Here is a 12,398-nt window from a genome sequence, read left to right on the forward strand (position 1 = left end):
AGGATAACACAGGTCTAAAAATGCACAAAGGCAAGAGAGATTCTTTCAAATATGAATAAAACCTTTTATTTAAAATATTCAAAATTAATGAAATTAACACTTTGAGGCCTGGACACAATTAAAACTAGACAGTAGGCCCAAAAGCTGTCCTAGAAATCTGTGCCAATTAAAAACAACTAAAAAGGGAGGCTAGGATAGACTTAACAGTAGACTGGGCCATAAAAGGAGGGAAAATGAAGGGACAGGTACACACACCAAACTTCACACCCAAGGTGCTGTACAATAAGGAGATTTGAGAACGGAGACCCACCACTGGGGAGGTCATGCTGCTATTGGCTGCCCTCCTGTAGGCCTAATCCACACTGTAAAATTTGACAAGTTGACCTTACTTAAGAAAATCTTGGAAACCGATTGCCCTGAAAAATGTAAGTAAGTATAACTATTAAGTATTATGTTTGTTTACTTAACATATACTTGTTCAGTGTACTTAAGACCTTGTGTCAACCTAATCATGTTAAGTTAAATTAACTTAGTTTAGTGAAGTTGTTTCAACTCAGAAATAGCAAGTAAATTGACCTGTTCTAAACTTAGCTACATCAAGTTAGTCCAACTTACATGAACAGTACAGTTTACTTAGTAGACTCTAGGAAACCTATTGCCTTAAATGAATGAAGTAACTTCAACAAAACATGATAAGTTCACAAGGTTCAATGTTTTATTTTTAACAAAATACTATCCTTAGCTTCTTAACAAAAGGCCAATGTGGCCACACATGAACAAATACAAAACTAATCACGTTTTTACCCTTCCACAGGGCTCAATAACAGTAATACCAGAAAGATGCTTAAGTAAGCTTACAGGCTGAATGAGCAGCAACTGAAACAGTTTATTTTGAACTGTAACAAGTAGGCACTCTAGCACTGTAACATTTTTTAAAAAAGTGATTTAAGTAGTTATATATGGAGGACAGATTCTGACATACTTGGCAATAAACAGAAATAAATAAATAGCTTGATGAAGTAATTCATGTGCCAAACATTGGATCCAACAAATACAAAATAAGAACCTTTACCAACTTATTTGATAATACAGTGCAACAGTGCAAAAAAAAAAAAATCAAATTAAAGTATGATAGTAAGTTAAAAAAAATATATTAAATGAATACACAATATGAAAAAACATAGAAATACAAGTAATGGCATAAAAAAAGAAACCAGACTGAGCATCAGTCTCTGAATGAAGTCAAAGGTGCTTTTTAGGACTGTCAGGATGGAGGGCATAGATCAGTCCAAATATGAAGGGCATAGATCAGTCCAAATATGAAGGGCATAGATCAGTCCAAATATGAAGGGCATAGATCAGTCCAAATATGAAGGGCATAGATCAGTCCAAATATGAAGGGCATAGATCAGTCCAAATATGAGACAAACAGCTTGATGGTGGTGTTCAGTGTCAACCATGACAATTGTACCTTCCAGAATGATAACATGCTGGATGGTTCAAGGTGAAGAGCATTCGGACCTGGTTGCTGACTGACTTCAGGAATAACAGGCAATAATCCCACAGGAACCTGGGTGAAGTCTGCCACGGCATCTGAATCCTGTGGATATTAAGAAAAAAAAAAAAAAAAAAGAATGGGGTGAAAATCTTGATTTCCAAGTGCAGAACCTCTAACAAACCAAATTGCAATACGTACAAAAGAGGCATTGTAGCAGTCTCTTTCATCACCCCCGAGGAAAACCGAGACATCGCAGGACAGCAGTCCTCATGGCAACAACATCACTGGTCTACAAGAAGGGAAAAACAATAAAAGTAAGCAAAAGCATCTTCTGAAGAAAATGAATCACATTCTTCACAATAAGTGATACAAAATAATTGTTCAGCTCGTTGAGAGCACTTATTTAGTGGAATGCATTGTATTTTTTTCTTCCATGCTTCCATGTCCAGAGCATTATAAGCAAGCAAAGTCGTAAAAAAACAAAGAACGGCTCTCACTGGCCGCTTTTCCACCGACGGGGTTCTGGTGCCAGTATTTGAACCGTTCAGCAGTTTTTCCACTCGAGGCTTGTTCCTGAACGTCACATTACCCTCCATGACCGAGTGAAATTAAGGCTACACGAATGTTAGCAGGCCTGGTTTACGCTTACAAACATGCTAACGTGCTGCATTTGAAATACAGGTAATCAATGTAAAGAGCTCTTATCATGGACAAAACATTAAAGGCTCTCAAGTAAAATACAGTACATGGCAGTTTTAGCTAATATTGGCCCCATAAGCCCATGCTAACATTAACATTAGCATTAGTCTGCAAATACGTTTATGCATCATCATGCAAAACTAGCCTGTAACAATACATTGAATAATAAAGTCATACATGACACATAAAAATATAATGAAGATGAACAGCTCACCTTTAGAGAAGATCAGCTTCTTCCAATGTGTAAGTCCACAGGGTTTCTGGAAGCTTCCCGCACTTCTGTACTGCGCATGTGCACTGCTGAACTCACCCCAGCATTCACTCCAGTAACAAAAATATTCAAGTCCAGTTTACACACTAGAACTTAGTCTTGTACCTTTCTCAGGCTAAACATGTACATTACTCACATTGCTTGAGTTAACTCAACAGTATAGTGAGACTTAAGTAAAGCACACAAACGTAATTTAAGTAAGAATAGGTATTACCTTTTAGAGTGCAGCAACTAGACAAAAGAAAGACAAGACAATTAATAATCACAAAAAAAAAAAAAAAACAGCTGGACTTAACAACTTGGGACAACTTGGTCGAAGACTAGCTGTTAATCAGTAATATGTTGGTCAAAAAGATTAAAGGAATATTTTTTTAATCAGAGTGCAGCATCAAGTCAGTTAAACTTCTGAGACATTGATCTGGGCAGTTAAGTAGCAGAGGGGGTTGTTAATCAGTTTCAGCTTCTTTGGTGTTCATGAAATTAACAACAGGTGCACTAGAGGGGCAACAATGAGACAACTCCCCAAAGAGGAATGGTTTTACAGGTGGAGGCCACTGACATTTTTCCCTCCACATATTTTCTGGTAGCATCAGATGATACCTGGACCCTACAGAGGTCGCACAGGTAGTCCAACTCCTCCAGGATGGCAAGTGCCATTGCCAAAAGGTTTGCTGTGTCTCCCAGCACAGTCTCAAGAGCATGGAGGAGAATCCAGGAGACAGGCATCTACTCTAGGAGAGCTGGACAGTAGTGATGGTATGATGAGGGCCCTTGAATGTGTTGAATCTTTCCGGCCAACTGATTCGCCAAAAGCAATTTAATGCCATTTAGGAGTACTGACATCTGCTGGACATTTGATGTACAGCAGTCCTACTGTTATGCTACATGTTGACTGGTGGATATTTTAGCATAATTATGCAATTATTATGTCAAAATCTCCATTTGAGGTATTGTAAAACCAGATTAAATAAATCTATGCTGCCAGTGGTATATCTAAGTACCAATAGGTCAACTGTGGTATATTGATAAAGTATTGTTTCTAGACAGTGTGTGGTGTGTTTGTGGATAAACAGTTACAGGAAGTGCCTGGGCATGGTGGGGGTGATTTATTGATTTTTATTCACAAATTAAAAAAAAAAAAAAATGAGTGTCGGGGCTCAGGCGATTCCTTCTTTCTGGTTTAACTTCCCCAGCCTTAGAAAGCACTCTAGCTGAGAACTGAAGCAGCAGGGGCTGAAACTGAAGCTCTAAGGTGTACAAGTGAGGATCCAGGTGCTTCTGATTATGCCACTATAACAGTGGATCAGACTCACCTCAGATCACCCAGAACTCTTCCTCTATTTCCCACGTCTTTTTCAGCAACTCGAATGAGGCGGTCACATGATTTCACAAAATGAAGCCTCGAACAGGATGAGCACTGCCAGAGCCATAACCACACCACTGTTGTGAATAATTGACCAAACAATCAGAAGCAGACTTCATGAAGGTGGCCTGAGGGCCCAACATCCTCTGGTGTGCCCTGTGCTCACTGCCCGGCCCTGTGGAGCCCAACTGGCATTTTGCCATAGAATACCAGAACTGGCAGGTCCACCATTGCCTCCCTGTGCTTTACACAGATCAGAGCAGGTTCACCCTGAGCACATGTGACTCATGTGAAAGGGTCTGGAGAAGTTGTGGTGAACATTATGCTGCCTGTAACATTGTTCAGTGTGACCGGTTTGGTGGTGAGTCAGTGATGGTCTGGGGAGGAATATCCATGGAGGGATGCACAGACCTCTAGAGGCTAGGTAACAACACCCTGACTGCCATTAGGTATCGGGATAAAATCCTTGGACACACTGTCAGACCCTCACTGGTGCAGTGGGTCCTGGGTTCCTCCTGGTGCCTCATGTGGAGAACATGCAGGCAGTTCCTGGAGGATGAAGGAATTGATAATACTGACTGTCCACCACGCTTTGGATAAACTGTTATAATAATTGTTGTGTGAACCGACACAATATGATGAGGACAGCCTACCTGTAGTCATTATAGAACCCAGTGAAAACCACCTTAAGCTGTACCAAAATTTGCTGACAGACAATATATCATGCTCCAGAGGATGGCAATGGAGTGAATAAGTGATCAGAGAAACCCATGTAAAATGCCACCCCACAACTGAGAGACAGGGAGAGCATGAGATGGGGTGAGCAGAATGACCTGACTGTACAAAGGTGACAAACCTGTTGGAGAACTGTTGCATTTACAGTATCACTCTAAAGCAGTAAAAGCCAATAATCTTTTGATTCCCTTGGAAAGACAAATTAATTGCTTAATATCGACTAATGAAATTAGGAATTACTAATTAATTAAAAAACTACAGTCACACAGAGTATCACGTTATCAACCATTACCCCTGAACACCACTATATGTGTAAGCTGTCAGCACATAGTACATAATAATCAAATGCTATTGCTTCAAAGCTCTCAAAACCCCACACCGAGCTGCTTCCAAAAAAAAACTTTTCTTTTTTTTTTGACAGAAACCTCTAAATCCATTTCTCTTTGTCAACAAGGGCCACTCTGTCCACAGCACCATCGATCAAAAAACGTGAATCAGATTATGTGACATCCCATTAATCAGTTTGTTCAGACTGTTATTATAATGTTTGCCAACTTCATGCACTGCTTTGTGTCATAACTTACTTAGCATGACAATAGTGCATTGATTCATGCCAATCTTTACTGTCTCTAAAAAAAGAAATACTACAGTTGAGACCTCTGACCTCAGGGCTGGTTTCAGCCATGGTGAGAAAATTATTCTGACAGTATTCACTCTTCTAGGGTTAAATTACAAATTCTTTTCAACTCCGCTGGCTGAGAGATGAAGATGTCTTTAGGGCCAGTTTAGCTACTGGCCTTGGGGCAACTTTAGCTACAAGGCTGAAATAAAGTGTAATTATATTTGCGGGCCAGAGTTAGGTGAGATTCAGGAAGCCAGCTCCACTGGGATTAGAGCATGCTGCTGTGTGGGTGACATGATGGATAGACTCCTCCCTCACTGCTCACAATGATCCCTCAGACTCTAATGGCCCAGAGAGAGGGGCAGTATGGGAACATCTGAAAGATGAATATCCTGCATCTGGGGTCCTGAGCCTGGTTCTTCCAGGCCTGAACTGTCAAGTCTTCCTCACGCATCGATTGGAAGCAGTGATAAATGTCTCACTGCAGTTGCTGTTAGATGCCTGTGGAACAGGGTGCAGGATCCCTTTTTAGCAGAAACCTGGAATTCATTAGCAAAGCCATAGTGGACCTGACCAGACATTACTACCTTTTTATATAATTATGTCCACTCTGCAAGGTTGCAGGATTGATTAAAGCATGTGTTGCATTTTGTTATGTCAAGACCAGGAACACAGGACAGGGTCTGCTAGCCCAATGAATCAAAGAGTAGCCTAACAAATGAGCAATTTTAGTTTGATCTTAAATGGGCATCTGGACTGGGATAAAAGCAATGATGCATGCAGGAGAAAGGGCAAAACGAATAAAAGATTATAAGGACTGCATCTGTATCTACAGTATGTTTTCATGAATTGTATATGAATAGTGCACCATTTCAGGCGCATTTTGTGTGCCTTGTGAACAGTTTTTGTCATTTTACAGCTTAAAATAACATTCAAAAAGGAAAAAAGTTTATAAGAAAAAACTTTAAATAACTGGCTTTCACATCTTCTATATCCACGATCAACCTCCCTAAGATTTATAAATGGTACAATAATGTGCTGCTGGACCGGGCACTATTTCAAGTATTTTTTTATTTTCATAACTGATGGAACAAATCAGTCATGTGTCACTGTAATTTCTGGAGAACAGCTGCTGCTGTGGGAACAATATTAGGCATGTGCACTCCAAATGGGGTACAGGTTACTGCGAGTTCAAACTGAGGTGGCTGCTCATTTAAACCAGCAAACAGAAAAGCAATCCATCTGGTTGATGATCCCAAAACCCTGCGAAAGAAAATATCGACTTCATACAATTTCATTCTCTTGCAGCTTTTATGATATACTGACTTCATAATGCCACGACATGTAAATCACGCAGTCTGAATCAGAGCACACTGATTCATTTTTCATATGTATTGGGTTTTAGTCACAGTCAATCATATGTGGATGCCTGCAAACACAGGGAAGAGAATTCAGAACACATCCAGAGTCTTGACATGTCTCTGTGAATAAGGGAATTAACTCATAAACTCATAAATATGTTGGTTGCAAAAGGAATTACCCATCCCATTCGATGCTGCTCATCTTTTCAAAATCCCCTTTTCTCTATGCAAACACGAGCAATTCATTTGAATAATTCTCACTAAACCTGTCTCATCCACTTGTTTTCCCTTTGAGAGGCAATCACCCGTTGTCAGCTTGTAATTTATGACCACAGGCAAATCTGCTGTGGTTTTACAGGATTGCATTAAAATACATTCTTGTTATTGCAAAGCATTATGGTAAATGGGGAAAAATACACATTTTAATGGAAAAAGACAGGTGGATCTTGGGTCTTATGTGTTTCTCAGACACTAAAAGGAAGATGGATTATTTTTCACTGTTACTTTTTTATTATCCTAATTATGCAAAGAGTTTACCACTGTGAAATGTTTTTAAAAGGCTTGTGAACAATCAGCCTCTCTGTTGAATTAAGATGCATCTAGACTCTGTTTTTCTGTACTCAGGCTTCATAAATAACTTGATTATTAAGCTAGGAGCCGAAATTGCCTCAAGAGGTTAGCCTTGTAGCATAATAAGACCATTAGCAGCAGCCACCTTTAGCCAAGTATTACCAACCCGTAGAACCAATGAGCATTACACTCCAAGTCTCAGCAGATTCGTGCAATTCAAAGGGAGAAAATAAGTGAAATTCATTTTCATTTAGATAGATAGATGCTTAACATATTTCAGCTGTGGAGGAATTCACCATTTATAGAAAATGGCTGCAACAACAAACACTCTGTCTCATTATACCTCAAAGTACCAATGCTAAAGGTTCAGCTTATGAGGAAGAAAGTTGGGTGGTGGTGCAAGATGCAGAAGCAGTATCAGCTATGATGTGATCATATTTATCTAGAATTCCCCATAAGGATTGAGAAGTAGAGATAAAATGTACTGACTGAGTAGTTATGTTTATATTAACACTTGTTTTCAAATTAATGTGGTTAATGTGGCTCAAGACGTTTTGCTATATTGAACCCATTTGTAAATCCAGTTCCCCATTTTCTGTCACTTACCTGGGTCCAGGGTGTGGGGACAGGAGTCTAATCAGAGATGCCCTCAGAGACCTCCTTCTTCCTGGCCACTTCATCCAGCTCATCTGGCAGGACAGCAAAGACGTTCCTAAGCCAGGTCAGAGATGTAATCTCTCCAGTGTGTTTTGGGTCTGCCCGGGGGGTCTACTCCTGGTAGGACATGCCTGGAACACTTTACCTAGGAGGTGCCTGGGAAGCATCTTCATCAGATGCTCAGTACACCTCAACTGGTTCATTTTGATGTGGAGGATTAGCTTCCCTCTAAAAATGACCAAGCTATAGTTGCTTAAGTCCACAAACTAACCAACATCAGTAGGACTCCTTCAGCTTGATGGCTCCCTTCACCTCTCATGTCCACCATCTGGTTCTGGAGTTCCTACCATGACAGGCACCAAACACCTTATAGCGGCAGTTCTGTGCATTAGTGAAGGTACAGAACATGGTCCAGTTCTCCAGTCTCCCTCAGAATGCTGCTGAAGCAGTGGTGTTCTGTCAGGGCAAGCAGGGTGAGCAGTGCTTGTCTAGTGAAATCTTAAAATTGACACAAATTAAAACTTACCAAAGTGAAAGCGATCTCCCTCCCTCCAACTCAAAATGCATTATGTCATAAAATTTCTGGACCATTTGCATCGACCCTTTAAATTACTGCCATCTTGTGGCCACAGTTGGCTATTGTCTCCGGAAGCAGGCTGAACTCTGCTTGACTCTGATTGCACTGGAATCTGTAATGCAGGTTGATTTCATGGGCATGTCTGTGGCCCGTTGATAATGGTTTGAGCTTATCTAGTTACGACACCAGCAGCATTTTTTTTTTTTAGGGGGGGGGGGGGGGGGGGGGGGTGCGCATTGTAGATAACCCTCTTGTCAAAGACCTCTCATCCTATCAACTGATAGGACACAAGTGTACTTGACAAGCTGCCACTTGTTGTGCTTTCACTGTTCTGAGATCAGTTAGAATCAATATTTATGTGGAAATAGAACTAGCATTAGCAATTAATAAGCCCTCTGATTTATAATTCTAATAGATAAGTTTTCTCTTATTAATCACCTTGGCCAATGTGTAATATATTGGGAGTAGAGTTTAGTGTGAAAATGTTTTTTATAAGCCCTTTGGCACATTAGAAAAGAAAACCTTGATGGAGAGGGCATCTCAGCTCCTGCCGTGTCTGGTTTAATAAAACAGGCAAGGTGAACAGATGCAGGCTGTACCAGCGCTTTCAGATTAATATCTCTGAGAAGTCAATTAGTTGAACAAATGTACTAAGTTTAACCAACAGTTTTTCTCATACATTGCCTTTATTTTTCATTAATGGTTTTAATCCCTCTGTAGATACTGACATGTCAATATCTACAGAGGGCCATGTCTACAATGTGACAATGTACCACCAACTTGTATTTAATTAAATCAACACTGTTGATTCTTAATCACTTTTGCACCCTCTGTTAATATTGAAACCATCTTGAAAACCGACTGTCAACTTTAATTTAATTGAATCAACACTGAATTCTGACATTGATTTGTGATCATTTTTCCACCCTTGATTAATTCTGAAACATCATGGACATCACTACTAAAAATCAACAGTAGTACAGAAAATTACTAACACTTCAAAATATTTTAGTTCTTTATCAATAGCCAGGAAAAGTAGTAATTAAATTATATTTAACCTCATAAAAAAGCAGGTTCTCTCTAACATTCAAGTAATAAGAGACAACTTTGAATCAGTTAAAAATATGAGTTTATTTAATTTATTAAAACCAGATTAGTTTAAAATTATGTCTGAAGAATTCAGACCTATATTTTATGATGTCCAGCATCCACCTGGTCCAGCTCATAGCTGCGAACTGCCTGGGTAAAGGAAAATGACTAAGATCCAAAAGTGGCCTACGGTATGTCGCTTCAGGAGCTGAGGCATATGTTAATGCTGCAGTGGTAAGCTCCTATTCTCAGACAGTCAGCCGTCAGCCGGTTAATGCTGCCATGTTCAGCCAGCGCTTTATGTCGACTCTGCAGCGACCGGCTGCTATTCTCTGACCAGCTGACTGGCTGACTGTGGCCAGCGCCCACTCTTTGATGACAATCTAACAATAATCATGTATGAAGGTTTTTAATGAGGCATTTCAAAAGTATGTCACTAAGCAAAGGAAAGGACCAGAGCTGTTTAATGTTAATTTATATAATGTAACATTTTGTGCAGAACGATTTTCTACCTTTGACAAAACGGTAGAAAAGAGAAAAAAATATGAATTTTTAAGAACACATATTTATGGCATGATTGTGACAATATTGGCGATATTTATAAAATTAGAAACATCCTTTGTCAGAGTGATGCTAAAAAGCTATTTCATGCATTTATTACTTCTAGGGTGGACTATTGTAATTCATTATTATCAGGCTGTCCTAAAAGCTCCCTGAAAAGCCTTCAGCTGATCCAAAATGCTGCAGCTAGAGTACTGACAGGGACTAGAAAGAGAGAGCAGATTTCTCCCATATTGGCTTCTCATCATTGGCTCCCTGTTAAATCTAGAATAGAATTTAAAATCCTTCTCCTCACCTACAAGGTCTTGAATAATCAGGCCCCATCTTATCTCAAAGACCTCATAGTCCCATATCACCCCAACAGAGCACTTCGCTCTCAGACTGCTGGCTAACTTGTGGTTCCTAGGATACTTAAAAGTAGAATGGGAGGCAGAGCCTTCAGCTTTCAGGCGCCTCTTCTGTGGAACCAGCTCCCAGCTTGGATTCAGGAGACAGACACCCTCTCTATTTTTAAGATTAGGGTTAAAACTTTCCTTTTTGATCAAGCTTATAGTTAGTGCTGGATCAGGTGACCCTGAACCATCCCTTAGTTATGCTGCTATAGGCCTAGGCTGCTGGGGGGGGGGGGGGGGGGTTGTTTTCATTCACCTTATTTACTTTGTTTACACTCCACTCTACATTTAATCATTAGTTATTATTAATCTCTGGCTTTCTTTTACAGTGTGTCTTTTGTCCTGTCTCTCCATTCAGCCCCAACCAGTTGTGGCAGATGACTGCCCCTCCCTGAGCCTGGTTCTGCTGGAGGTTTCTTCCTGTTAAAAGGGAGTTTTTCCTTCCCACTGTCACCAAGTGCTGCTTATAGGGGGTCGTTTGACTGTTGGGTTTTCTCTATATTATTGTAGGGTCTTTACCCGCAATACAAAGGGCCTTGAGACGACTGTTTGTTGTGATTTGGTGCTATATAAATAAAATTGAATTGAATTGAATTGAATTGTTGTAGCAAAATCAGGTCATTGATTATTAAATGTTAAGAAAAATTAAACTGCCCACAAAGTCTGTGCTTTATGCACACTGAGTAAAAAAAACAAAGGTAATTTTAACAACATCATTTTAGACTTCAACACACAAGAAGGTTAACTTGGTCCTGACTGTATGCAGAGCGTAAAAAACAGATGTTTTAGCACCCCCTCCTGATACATTTGTGTACACACAGCGTGAGACACAAATACACATAAAATTGTTTCATGTGTACAAACAAGCTGTTATTAGAGAGGTAGTAATAAGGCTGACCCTCTAAGAGCACCAGCTTACAGTCAGAGAACAGCACTGACCAGCCAAAAGCAGCCAGCTGACTGTTTGAGAATAACAGCTTACTGATGCAGTAAGCAGCAAGATGATTTCATATAGCTATTATTAATTGCCCGCGGGTAAATGTGCTCCCACCACTTATACTACACATCCCACAATGCACTGCAACAGCTGCCGGCAGGCCAAGAACTGTGCGCTAACCCGTTTTCCCTGTTGCCGATTGATCAGTGATCAGCGGATAAAACATCGGTCAGCACTTTTTACAGTGACATTTAAGCTGCCTGACTGCCCAAAAATGACACAATTATACTATTACTAGATATCACATTACTGTGTATGAATGAATAATAAACAAGGAACAAACTTTGGAGATGCTGAGCATCAAACTGCAGACCAGCATCTACTAAACATCTTTGTTGAAGGAGCCCATCAGGGATCTGTAGAGTGTGTTAGCCTGTGGTATAAGCAGCAGCCACTGAAATATCGCTGTTTTGTTTAATAAGATCCACCACATGAAAGTCAGGGTGGGAGGGTTTTAATGACCTCTGCAAACTGACCGACCTCTGCAGGTGTGAAGCGGTTTCTCCAGCACAGGGAGCAGCAACCCCCCCCAACAGAAATCTGACTCTCCAGTCACAGGCAAACAAAAAGCTCCAGCAGGTGGAGGCTGTGTGGGTCGTGCTGGATGTTGCTGATCAGAGCCTGTACATTAGCAGAGGGCTTCTGCTCCCACTGACCCACCTGGACAGTGACTGCAGAGCTGCTCTGGAAAACAGGAAACAGAAATAATATTTAAAAACCCAAACAGGATTTCTCTAAAGACCACTACGCCATCTTGAAATCAGTAATCAAAAATGCATCACAAATTTATAGAAAATCATTGATTCATTTTTTTTAAATTAAATATGAATACATGGATGGATTCTTTAACTTCTCAATATAATTTTTAGTGCAAAAGAACAAACTGACAGTGACTGGCATTCTCCATGTACACAGCACAGTTATGCTGGCCTTCATATAAATATAGGAATCATCTCAGGGAAGATGGCTCATGGTAGGAATTCTGTAAGTAAGATGGCTAGCTCTA

General features: G+C 40.2%; 1 long non-coding RNA gene across 1 annotated transcript; it reads right to left on the bottom strand.

The window, feature by feature from the left end:
• Positions 1–1,490: 1,490 nt before the first annotated feature.
• On the bottom strand, positions 1,491–2,595 carry LOC115773876 (uncharacterized). Its single transcript, XR_004019126.1, has 3 exons — positions 2,412–2,595; positions 1,697–1,787; positions 1,491–1,600 (listed from the first exon to the last, which is right to left on the bottom strand). It is a non-coding gene; the product is annotated as an uncharacterized LOC115773876 (long non-coding RNA).
• Between the last annotated feature and the right edge of the window lie 9,803 nt (positions 2,596–12,398).

Source organism: Archocentrus centrarchus, chromosome 24 (assembly GCF_007364275.1).
Source record: "Archocentrus centrarchus isolate MPI-CPG fArcCen1 chromosome 24, fArcCen1, whole genome shotgun sequence".
Taxonomy (NCBI): Eukaryota; Metazoa; Chordata; class Actinopteri; order Cichliformes; family Cichlidae; genus Archocentrus; species Archocentrus centrarchus.